This window comes from Cornus florida, unplaced genomic scaffold (assembly GCF_030987335.1).
Source record: "Cornus florida cultivar Cherokee Brave unplaced genomic scaffold, ASM3098733v1 CherokeeBrave_3.0.0_Hap2_Chr11, whole genome shotgun sequence".
Classification (NCBI taxonomy): Eukaryota; Viridiplantae; Streptophyta; class Magnoliopsida; order Cornales; family Cornaceae; genus Cornus; species Cornus florida.
In genome coordinates, this window is record NW_026775581.1 from 89,932,579 (window position 1) to 89,943,371 (window position 10,793).

Sequence of the window (10,793 nt, forward strand, 5' to 3'; positions counted from 1 at the left end):
GGTCAACCTATATAATATATGAAAGAGACACATAAAAGAGAGAGAGGTCGATACACCTCCAATTACACCTAGACACGGGGGTGGAGCCAGGTTGTAAAGTAAGAAGGGTTAAAAATAATTAAACCATATGATTGCAAAATTCAATTTAGGATACATATATATATATATATATATATATAATCCTTTTGAACTGCAGAAATAGTAATTTCCTACACAGAAATACAAGTACATGTTATTCCTACGTGACCAAATTATACCTTCATTTTGGTGTGGTGAATATGATTGACAAGAAGCCTCCCACGGATATAGTTTGTTATAAATGGGAATGTTGTGCAAGATATCTCTATTTATAAGTGATTAATTTATAATAATTACCTCAAAAGTCATTTTTGAGTAGATGAAGTCTGATCGATCACACAGTATTATGTTAAATATACGGCCAAATTTAACAAATTAAATCCCAAAATGTCATCTTCAGTACAACCACCAAAAGAGTAAATTATTGGGTACTTGGTGCTATTGATAATGTAATACTTACAGCTAAAGATGAGTTACTATTGTTTTTTTATCAAGAAATTAAAATAGTAAATTTTTGTTAACCGAGTACTAGACGGTTATCTGAATATTCAATAATTTATTTTATAAAAAAATCACAATGTTGTGAAATTAAGTAAAAAAAATAGATCATATAAACACAGTAAGAATATGCATATTTTACTTGATTTATTTAATAATGATTTCAAGGGTTGAATGAATTTTACTTTGATACTAAAAAATCACATCAGATACAAAAACTTTAGAATACATAAATATCAGTGTACAAATATTTATCACGCTTCACACTACTCTTTACACTATGCTAGGACTCACCTAAAAAATGAGATAATATATTTATGTATATTATATACAAACTAAGTGTGACATTAGACACTTTAATTGTGTTTTCATTGTTTTGTAAGAATCGATGTTTAATTTATTCACTCAAATGTTTTGAAATCTCAAAACTGGTTAAAAAATAAGTCGAATATATACAAATAATCACATTTACAAATTATTCAAAAGTTAGTCAAATAATCACGCAAAATAAATAATAATAATAATAATAATAATAAAAAGAAATCTAACGCTGGTGAGATGACTTCATATAAGTTCATTCATGATTTTTCCTTCTCAATTAAATTTATTAAAGTTTAACTAACAATAAACGATATATTATAAATATGTATATTTATATTGTTACGAGAATGACGGTCTTCTCGTGGTCAATCGTGTGATGCAATTGTTCTTAATTCTCCAATTAAACCATATATTATTAGAACATCTCAATTAGAAAAAGTACTGTTAAATAAATTTTAAAAAAATATTAATCTTTGTTTGGTATGCATTATATTTTGTATTTATGTTTTTGTCGGGTAGTATAACAATGAACAATAAAAAAAAGATGTTTGGTAGAAAAAATTTGTTTTGCACGGTATCTAAACATTTCGTGAATAGTGGTTAAAAATAAAAATACTAATTTGATATTTTTGTACATGTCTTAACTTTTTACATGTCTTAACACTGTAGCAATGTTTAAATGTCTTAACACTGTAGCAATGTTTACATATTGATGAATAGTAAAAAATAAATAAATAAATAAACTCTTAAACGATATTTTTAACCTAATCATTATATTTTTAAAACTTACAACACTTCTTTTATTTATTTTATCAAACTCGTATTTAAAATTTTAAATTCAACAACCTTACAACAAATTAATTTTACTAAATATACTTTTAATTATGATTCAAAATACTTTATAGCAAAATATTTATTTTGTTTCAAATTAATACAAAAGCAAATTGAGTCCCAAATGGGTATAATAAAAAAGGTTTGTAGTTTGTTTTGTATCACAAGTTGAAGCAGCATATTCTTCGTTCAATAAATAGAGTTTCACACTACGCGGACTCGCGGAGAAAGACTTGAATCATGGACTTGACTTGTCCAAGTCAACCAGTAGAGTAGGTCATGAGTCATTATTTATTAATAATATTAGGAAGAATCAACATCAACCCATGGGCCATACCCATGGCCCATGGTTGTTGTACTGGTCCAATATATTAGTAATTTTGATGTAAAAGATTGAACACACACCATAAACTGGAATATTTAATTTAAAATATAAAAAATTAAATAAAGAACGACCATGTTTAAATGTCAAACGCCTCTAAAATTTTCTTCTCCGTCTTCTCTCTCTCCATTGAGGCAGCATTTTTTAAAATTCTCAAATTTTGATTTGTTACACGAGAATATATCTTAGAAAAAATTTGATTTAGGATTCTCATCTTCAATACAATATTAACTCGGTTTAATATGTATTTAATAGAAAGAATCATAGTTTTTGAGCTCAAACAAAATTAAGTAAGACATTGATCATGGTATGTGTATATATATATATATGTATGTATTTATAGTTCCTCTAGGAGATTGAACTGCTAACTTCTCTTGAGCTCAATCCAAATTTTTGCAAATTTGGATAATTATTTTTATAGTTAGGGTTTGGCCTGGGTCGAAATTTTTTAACATGAACTTCATAAGGTTTTGAATTTGGGTTGAGGTACTAGCAACCAAAGTCCAAATTCGAATTTTAATATTTTATATATATATATATTTTAATTTTAAATATATTATATATAATATTCAAATTATAGCCAAATTTTTTTATTTTTAACTTTCTTTATTTAATTTGATTTATTGCATGTTAACACTTTGGAGTATTAGTTCTCTAACAATCTATTTGTAATTTATTAAAAAATTTACGTTAAGCTTATTAAAAATTTTGTATTTAAGAGTAATTTAATATGAAATTAACTCATGATCAAATTAAGTTTTCAGCGCTGAGATTGGTCATATAAGTAATCCAAATTAACATAACTCACTAACCCAAAATCTTAGCTCAAGTTGCAAAGGATGAGTTTAAAAATAAAGGATGAGTTGAATTCAGATTGAATAGTTACAGTTAAAAGTTGGATTATGATTGACTTTATATGTTAGGTAAGATCTAACTATGGGAAGTCGTTGTTAGTTATGTTGGGCGGAAAAAATTATAAATATAGAATTCTTGACTCTCGAACAGGCATCATGGGAATTATATTCACTTCTATGGATCTTCAATTTGAAGCTTTTCATTTTGTGCAATTATACAAGCTAAATTCAACGTTGGATATATATAAAATCTTTTTCAACAACAGAAATAGCAATTCCTACATAAATTCAAAGGCATGTTATTCCCACGTCACCAAATAAATTTTACCTTCATTAATGTGTTGTGATGAATGGTAATACTGTGCAAAACAGGTCCTCAATTTATTAGACTACTTGGCTGATTAATAATTAATTGCCTCACACATCATTTTGGGGGAGATAAACACAAACTAAATATTGTGTCAACAAACCCTTTATGTGATTACTCAACAATAGTATCATTTAATAATAATATGAAAAAAATAATAATAATAGTAATATCATTTCGCAAAATAAGTCCAAAATTCCGTATTTTGCAACAATTCAGAAGAATGCCAATGTGCTGAGGCTCACCAAGAAAGTGAGAGTTGGTAGAATGAATATACAATCTACTCCTCATGATACAAATATTAAGACGTAAACGTTTAAAAAAAAAATTGTGTGAAAATTATATAACAGCAAAAATTTCATACTAAAATTTATTTTACAGTCAATCACATGAATTAATCAAATTTTTATATATTATTTTCTCCAGACTTTATTAGACTAAATTACACTATCAACTCACGCACACCCCTCGATGAATTGTTTGCACCAAGAGGATTCAAACTTTAAACTTAATACTTTATGAGGCACCAGAATCAAGTTCAGAAGTTCTTACTCACTTAAACCAATCCTTTGGATCTTTACACTGTCAACTTTGCCAATAACATATAATTTTATTTTAGAGTAAAGTGCATTAAACCCTCCTAAAAGTATGAACTGATTGCAATAACAACCACCTCATGCAATGTGAAGTTGCCGTTCTTTAGGGTTTTGTTAGACGACTCCTCACGAGTCATCTTTCTCAACAGCGTCCTTCAACAAACATCAGCGAGATAACCTTTAAAAAACCCAATTCCGGCAAGCTTACATAGTCTCTGAACAAACAGAGAGCTTCGCAAACTGCATGCTCCATTGGCGACTGCGACCAAACCCAAGAACTCCACACCATCACCAGTGACCAAACTGAAGCTTCAAAGAAAAGACCCAAGTAACCCAATAATTTTAGATTCTCTAATTCGAATGATATATATATATAAGTAAGCTACTGGAAAGCCACAAGGAAGCAGTTTGCTTTCAGATTCAGGAAGATACCAATCCAAGAAAAAAAATTGTAACTAGAGAAGGGTCCAACTATTCGCCTGTGATCTCCGGCGAATCCACCTCGTAACAATCCGGTGGCGCTTCATTAATGGACCTACTTCGAGCTCCATTAACAAACCCAGTTCAGCGAGCTTCATTAATCTTGGCCGGAGAATCTCGATCGTTTTCAGTTCGGTCAGTCTCTAAGGAAATAAAAAGAACAGAACAGAGGAGAACTCCAAAATCTTCATCAACGGAGAGTTCCATAGAAGTTCAACAAGTGACCATTAATTCCGGCGAAACCCAAGCTGCACTTAAGTTCTATTTCAGTCCGGATAAGCCCAAAGAACAACATCTTAGTCCAGTGAGCTCTGGTGAAAAAACAGCGATTTCACGACCTGCATCCGAGCTTCGGTGAACTGACAGCAGGCCTCACGACTTGCTTGTTGGAAATAGTGGCCTAGTTACACACACAACACTATACTATTTGGAAGAGAATAGAAATGGAGGAAAATACTTTTTATTTCACTTGATAGAAAATGAGTACAATGCATGGGTTTATATAGGCTTCAAAACATAAATGTAAATGAAACTTAAAACCCCGCTAACATATCATTTAGTAGGCAAAACTCCCACTAACCCACTAACATGACCATTTAGTAGGCAAAACTCCCACTAACCCACTAACATGACCATTTACTAGTTGTAACTCTCATGCCCCCCACTAACTCCAATAAAAAACTCACATAAATATAAAACACCAAATAAAATAAAGTTTAATTTCTAACACCCCTTCTTAAACTTGATTTTTTTTCAACTCCAAGCAAACTCCTAAACTTGTAAAAATCTGCAAACTTGAGGGGCTTGGTGAAAATATCCGCAACTTGATCTTGTGACTTGATGAACTTGAGCTCCACCTCCTTCTTAGTTATACATTCTCTAATGAAATGAAATCTTATATCAATATGCTTGCTTCGTTCATGAAACACCGGATTCTTGGCCAAAGCAATTGCTGATTTGTTGTCCACAAAAATCTCCGTTGACTCTTCTTGTAGCATGTGTAATTCCTTCAACAAATTCCTCAACCAAATTACTTGACAAACACATGAAGTGGCTGCAATATATTCTGCTTCACAAGTTGAGAGGGTGACAATGGGTTGTTTCTTTGAACACCATGTAAAAGCAGTATTTCCCATGAAAAAACAATAGCCCGAAGTACTTTTTCTATCATCCAAATCTCCGGCCCAATCGCTATCACAATAACCCACAAGCTTGAAATCATTAGAAAATGAATAGAATAACCCAAAATCAAGGGTACCTTTGATGTAACGAAGAATCCTCTTAGCCGCCTTGAAATGAGTTATGGTGGGTCTTTCCATAAACCGACTAACAAGCCCAACCGCAAATAATATGTCCGGCCTTGTGCATGTTAAGTATCTCAAGCTTCCAACAAGACTTTTGAAAAATGTTGGATCCACCGTCTCTCCATCTTCATCTCTTGACAATTTAATTCCAACTTTCATGGGCGTGTTCACCAATTTACAATCTTCCATCTTGAATTTCTTAAGAATTTTCTTAGCATAGCCTTCTTGGTGAATGAAAATTCCATCCTTCATTTGCTTGACCTCAACGCCAAGATAATAAGCCATGATGCCAATATCTGTCATCTCGAACTCTCGAGCCATAACCTTCTTGAAATCTTCAAACATTTTTGGATTGCTACCTGTGAAGATTAAATCATCCACATACAAGCAAACAAAAAATACATCTCCATTCTCACTTACTTTGGAGTAAAGAGCATGTTCATATGGGCACTTTGAAAAATTATTGTCTTGAAAATATTTGTCAATTCGCTATTCCACGCTCTTGGTGCTTGCTTCAAGCCATATAAAGCCTTCTTCAATTTCAAGACTCTGTTTTCTTGCCCCTTTACAACATAGCCCATGGGTTGTTGAACATACACCTCTTCTTCAAGAAACCCATTCAAGAAAGCCGATTTCACATCCATTTGGTGGATTCTCCAATTGTTCTGGGCTGCCAAAGAAATTAACAATCTAATTGTTTCCAAACGAGCTACGGGTGCAAATACCTCATCATAGTCAATTCCGGGCTTTTGGCAACCAATCTTGCTTTATATTTTTCAACTTTACCATTTGCATTATGCTTTGCTTTATACACCCACTTGACACCAATTGCCTTTTGCTCTTTTGGAAGTATAGCAAGCTCCCATGTGTCATTCTTCTCTATGGATTTAATTTCTTCATCCATAGCATTTCTCCATTTTTTGTCTTGTGCCGCCTCTTCAAATCATACGGGTTCACAATCCGCAAAGAGACAAAAAAGTGTTAGATCACCTAACCTTTCCGTTACCTCATCTATTTCGTCATATATGTCACGAAGACTCCTCATGCGAAGTGGTGGTGTGTCACTTGAACTTGATGATGATGGAGTTGATTGATCTTGAATTGATGGCGGTGGAGGTGATGTTGGTGGAGAAATGGGCTGCTCCATGCCTTCATTTTCTTGCTCCTTATCAGAAATTGAAAAAATATTATAATCTTCATTTGGAGTGTTCCAATCCCATGTGGCTCCCTCTTCGAATTCAACATCTCTACTAATGACAATCTTCCCATTGCTTGGATTGTACAACTTGTAGCCTTTGGAATTTGCATCATAGCCAATGAACACCATTTTTTCATTTTTGTTGTCTAACTTGGTCCTCCTTTCATCCGGCACGTGCACATGGGCAATGTTCCCAAAAACCCGCAAATGAGAGACACTTGGCTTTCTTCCGCTCCATGTTTCTTGTGGTGTTTTGTTTTGCACACTTCTAGTAGGACACCGATTGGACAAGTACACCGCACAATCAACCGCTTCAGCCCAAAATTCTTTAGGCATTTCCTTACTTTTCAACATGCTTCGAGCCATATTGAGAATGGTTCTATTCTTCCTTTCTGCAACTCCATTTTGTTGGGGCAATCTCGGAACCGTTAAAGGATGGTGAATTCCATTTTCTTCACAAAATTTTTTGAAATTATTTGATGTGAATTCACCACCTCTATCGGATCGAAGAGCCTTTACATCATAGCCACTTTGTTTTTCAACAAGTGCTCTAAATTTTTTAAAAATTTCACACACCTCCGATTTTTGTTTAAGAAAATACACCCATGTTTTTCGGCTAAAATCATCAATGAATAATAAAAAATAATTATTCTTACCAAATGATGATGGAGAAATTGGACCACAAACATCCGAATGGATAAGTTGTAGTGGCGCCGTAGCTCTTGTGGTAGCTTCTTTAGGAAAACATTTCCTTGATTGCTTTCCAACGAGACATCCTTCACATAATTGATTTGGATTGCCAATGAAAGGCAATCCCTTCACCATCTTCTTTTTGGCCAACAACTCTAATCCTCCAAAATTCAAGTGCCCAAATCTCAAGTGCCAAAGCCAAGTTAAATCATTAACACAAGCCTTCAAACATTTAGCCTCGTCGGCTTGAATATTTAGCAAAAACATCCGGTTCTTTGTCATTGGAACCTTGGCAATCAAATTACCCAATGGGTCTCTTATCGAAAGACTACAATCCTTCATGGATATATTGTAGCCTTTTTCTAAGAGTTGTCCCAAACTCAAAATATTGTTCTTCATATTAGGCACATAATAAACATTAGAGATAAATTGATGATGCCCATTCCTCAAACGAATCAATATTTTACCTTTCCCTCTTACCGGAATTTGTGATAAGTCTCCAAATGTTACCTTGTCATTTATTGATTCATCAATATCAACGAACTTCTCTTTGCTACCACACATATGGTTGCTAGCACCGGTGTCAAGATACCACACATCTTCTTGATCACTCCTTTCACATTTGTATGCTAACAACAAAGTAGGCTCCACTTCTTCATCAACATAATTCGCCTTTTCTTCAACATCGTTAGCAACATTTCTACATTCCGAAGCATAATGACCATACTTTTGACAATTATAATATTGAATTTGAGACTTATCATACCTCCTTCCATATGACCTTGAGTAATTTCCTCTACCACGACCTCTTATTTGTTGTGAGTCATGGATTTTTTCTTCATTGTTGGTTGTGTGTTGACCGCTTCTTTCTCCTCTTCCACGGCCTCTTCCTCTTCCTCTTCCTCAGCCACGTGCATTTCCACGTCCTCGGCCCCTTTGATTTCCTCCATGTTTTTCGTCTCTTTCGTTCAACGAAAACTTTGTTTGTAGCACTTGCTCCAATGCTTCTTGTTTCTTCACCACCTTTTCTTCATGAGCTTGCAACGAACCCATGAGTTGATCAACAGTCATGGAATCCAAATCCTTTGACTCTTCAATGGCTACAACAATGTAGTTGAATTTGGAATCCAACGACCGAAGGATCTTTTCAACGACCCTTGTATCAGTCATGGTGGTTTCGCCATATCTCCTTAGTTGATTTACAATAGCCAGGACCCTCGAAAAATAATCTGAAATTGATTCAGATTCCTTCATATGCAATGCTTTAAATTCACCCCGTAACGTTTGGAGGCGAACCTTCTTCACTTTATCAACTCTTTGGAAGGAATTTTGAAGAATCTCCCATAGTTGCTTTGCATTTTCTACACTAGCAACTCTTTGTAGCATTCCATCATCCAAACATTGATGGATGGTCATCACCGCCTTTTGGTCCTTCTTTCTCATGGCTTGTAAAACATCTTTTTCGGCTTGAGACAAAGTTGCCTCATCTTCTGGCTCATCATAACCTTTGGAAACAACTTCCCACACATCTTGTGCTCCTAAAATTGCCTTCATACGGATACACCAATTTTCATAGTTATCTTTGGTGAATCGAGGCATTTGAAATGGAACCGAATTGTTTGCCATTTCTTCTCTCTCTCACAAACTAGCTCTGATACCACTTTGTTGGAAATAGTGGCCTAGTTACACACACAACACTATACTATTTGGAAGAGAATAGAAATGGAGGAAAATACTTTTTATTTCACTTGATAGAAAATGAGTACAATGCATGGGTTTATATAGGCTTCAAAACATAAATGTAAATGAAACTTAAAACCCCACTAACATATCATTTAGTAGGCAAAACTCCCACTAACCCACTAACATGACCATTTAGTAGGCAAAACTCCCACTAACCCACTAACATGACCATTTACTAGTTGTAACTCTCATGCCTCCCACTAACTCCAATAAAAAACTCACATAAATATAAAACACCAAATAAAATAAAGTTTAATTTCTAACACTGCTTGCCTTCTCCGGTGAAAACTATTTTGAACGATTCCCTTATTTATTAGCAACCTTTCTGTTGCGGATTTTGAAGACGAAGTCAAGGTACCTTTTTGTTGCGGATTTAGGTTGAATGAATCAGTCGCGATCAACGGCTGTTGCCATGAACGTCGACCCAAATTTCTTGAATTTCCTAAAAACGATTTTTTGGGTTTCTGCCGTTGGTCCCTGCCGGAGCTCGGCGATCCAACACATCTTCGCGCGAGGATCAACTCAGCTTGTGGGGGAATTTTACTCCGGCGAGGGCAAGTGTTTTACCTGTGTGTCATAAGGGCTAATTTTGTCCTTTTAAAAATTTTTTGACCCCTCACGTGACTTAAGTGCTCTCATTTTTTAACCTGTACGTTAACATTTGCATTAAATGAAATAGTACAGAGAATTAAATGTCTTTGTCATAGTTTAGGGATTTTGTGAGGAAGAGAAGAAAGATCAGGTTTAATGCAGTTTATTTTTTATTTTATGATATTTTGAGCTAATTTTTAGGTAGTGAGTCAATTTTAATATTACTATTATTAATTGCTCCTATTCCCTATTATTTTTTTAAAGAATAACACTTTGCGTCAAATCTTATTTTAGTATATTCCTTCATCTTACAAAATATTAGTAGGGACACAAATATATAAATCTGTTAACCTATTACTCCGCTTATTGAAATGAAGTAACATTCACATTTCTATATTTTTACTCTACTTGAAAATTTTAATAAATAAATTGACAAAATTATCAGAAGTGAGCAAAAGTACTTTTTGAAATATTTTTCGATTGTTTTTTTTTTTTTTTTTTTTTTTTTTTTTTTGGGTTTTTCAAATATTGGTAAAGCGGCAATTATGTCATGCTCTTGAGGAAAAAAGAAGGTGGGATGCTGGTATATATTTTTTAAAAAATAAATTTTGGAGACTCAAATTTTTAATCTTTCACTTTGAAAGATAGTAGAGATATATTAGGTTAAACAATATTTGATCTACATAATTATTACGGCATAACTATAATGAATTTTTATTTTTATTTTTTTATAATGAAATATATTTCATGATAGGATTGGACCATTTGAGACACAATAAAAATTTTAATAATTGAAAATTATATATTTTCTTATTTATATATAAATAATAAAGTGTAGCTGAAAAATGAATTGTATATGT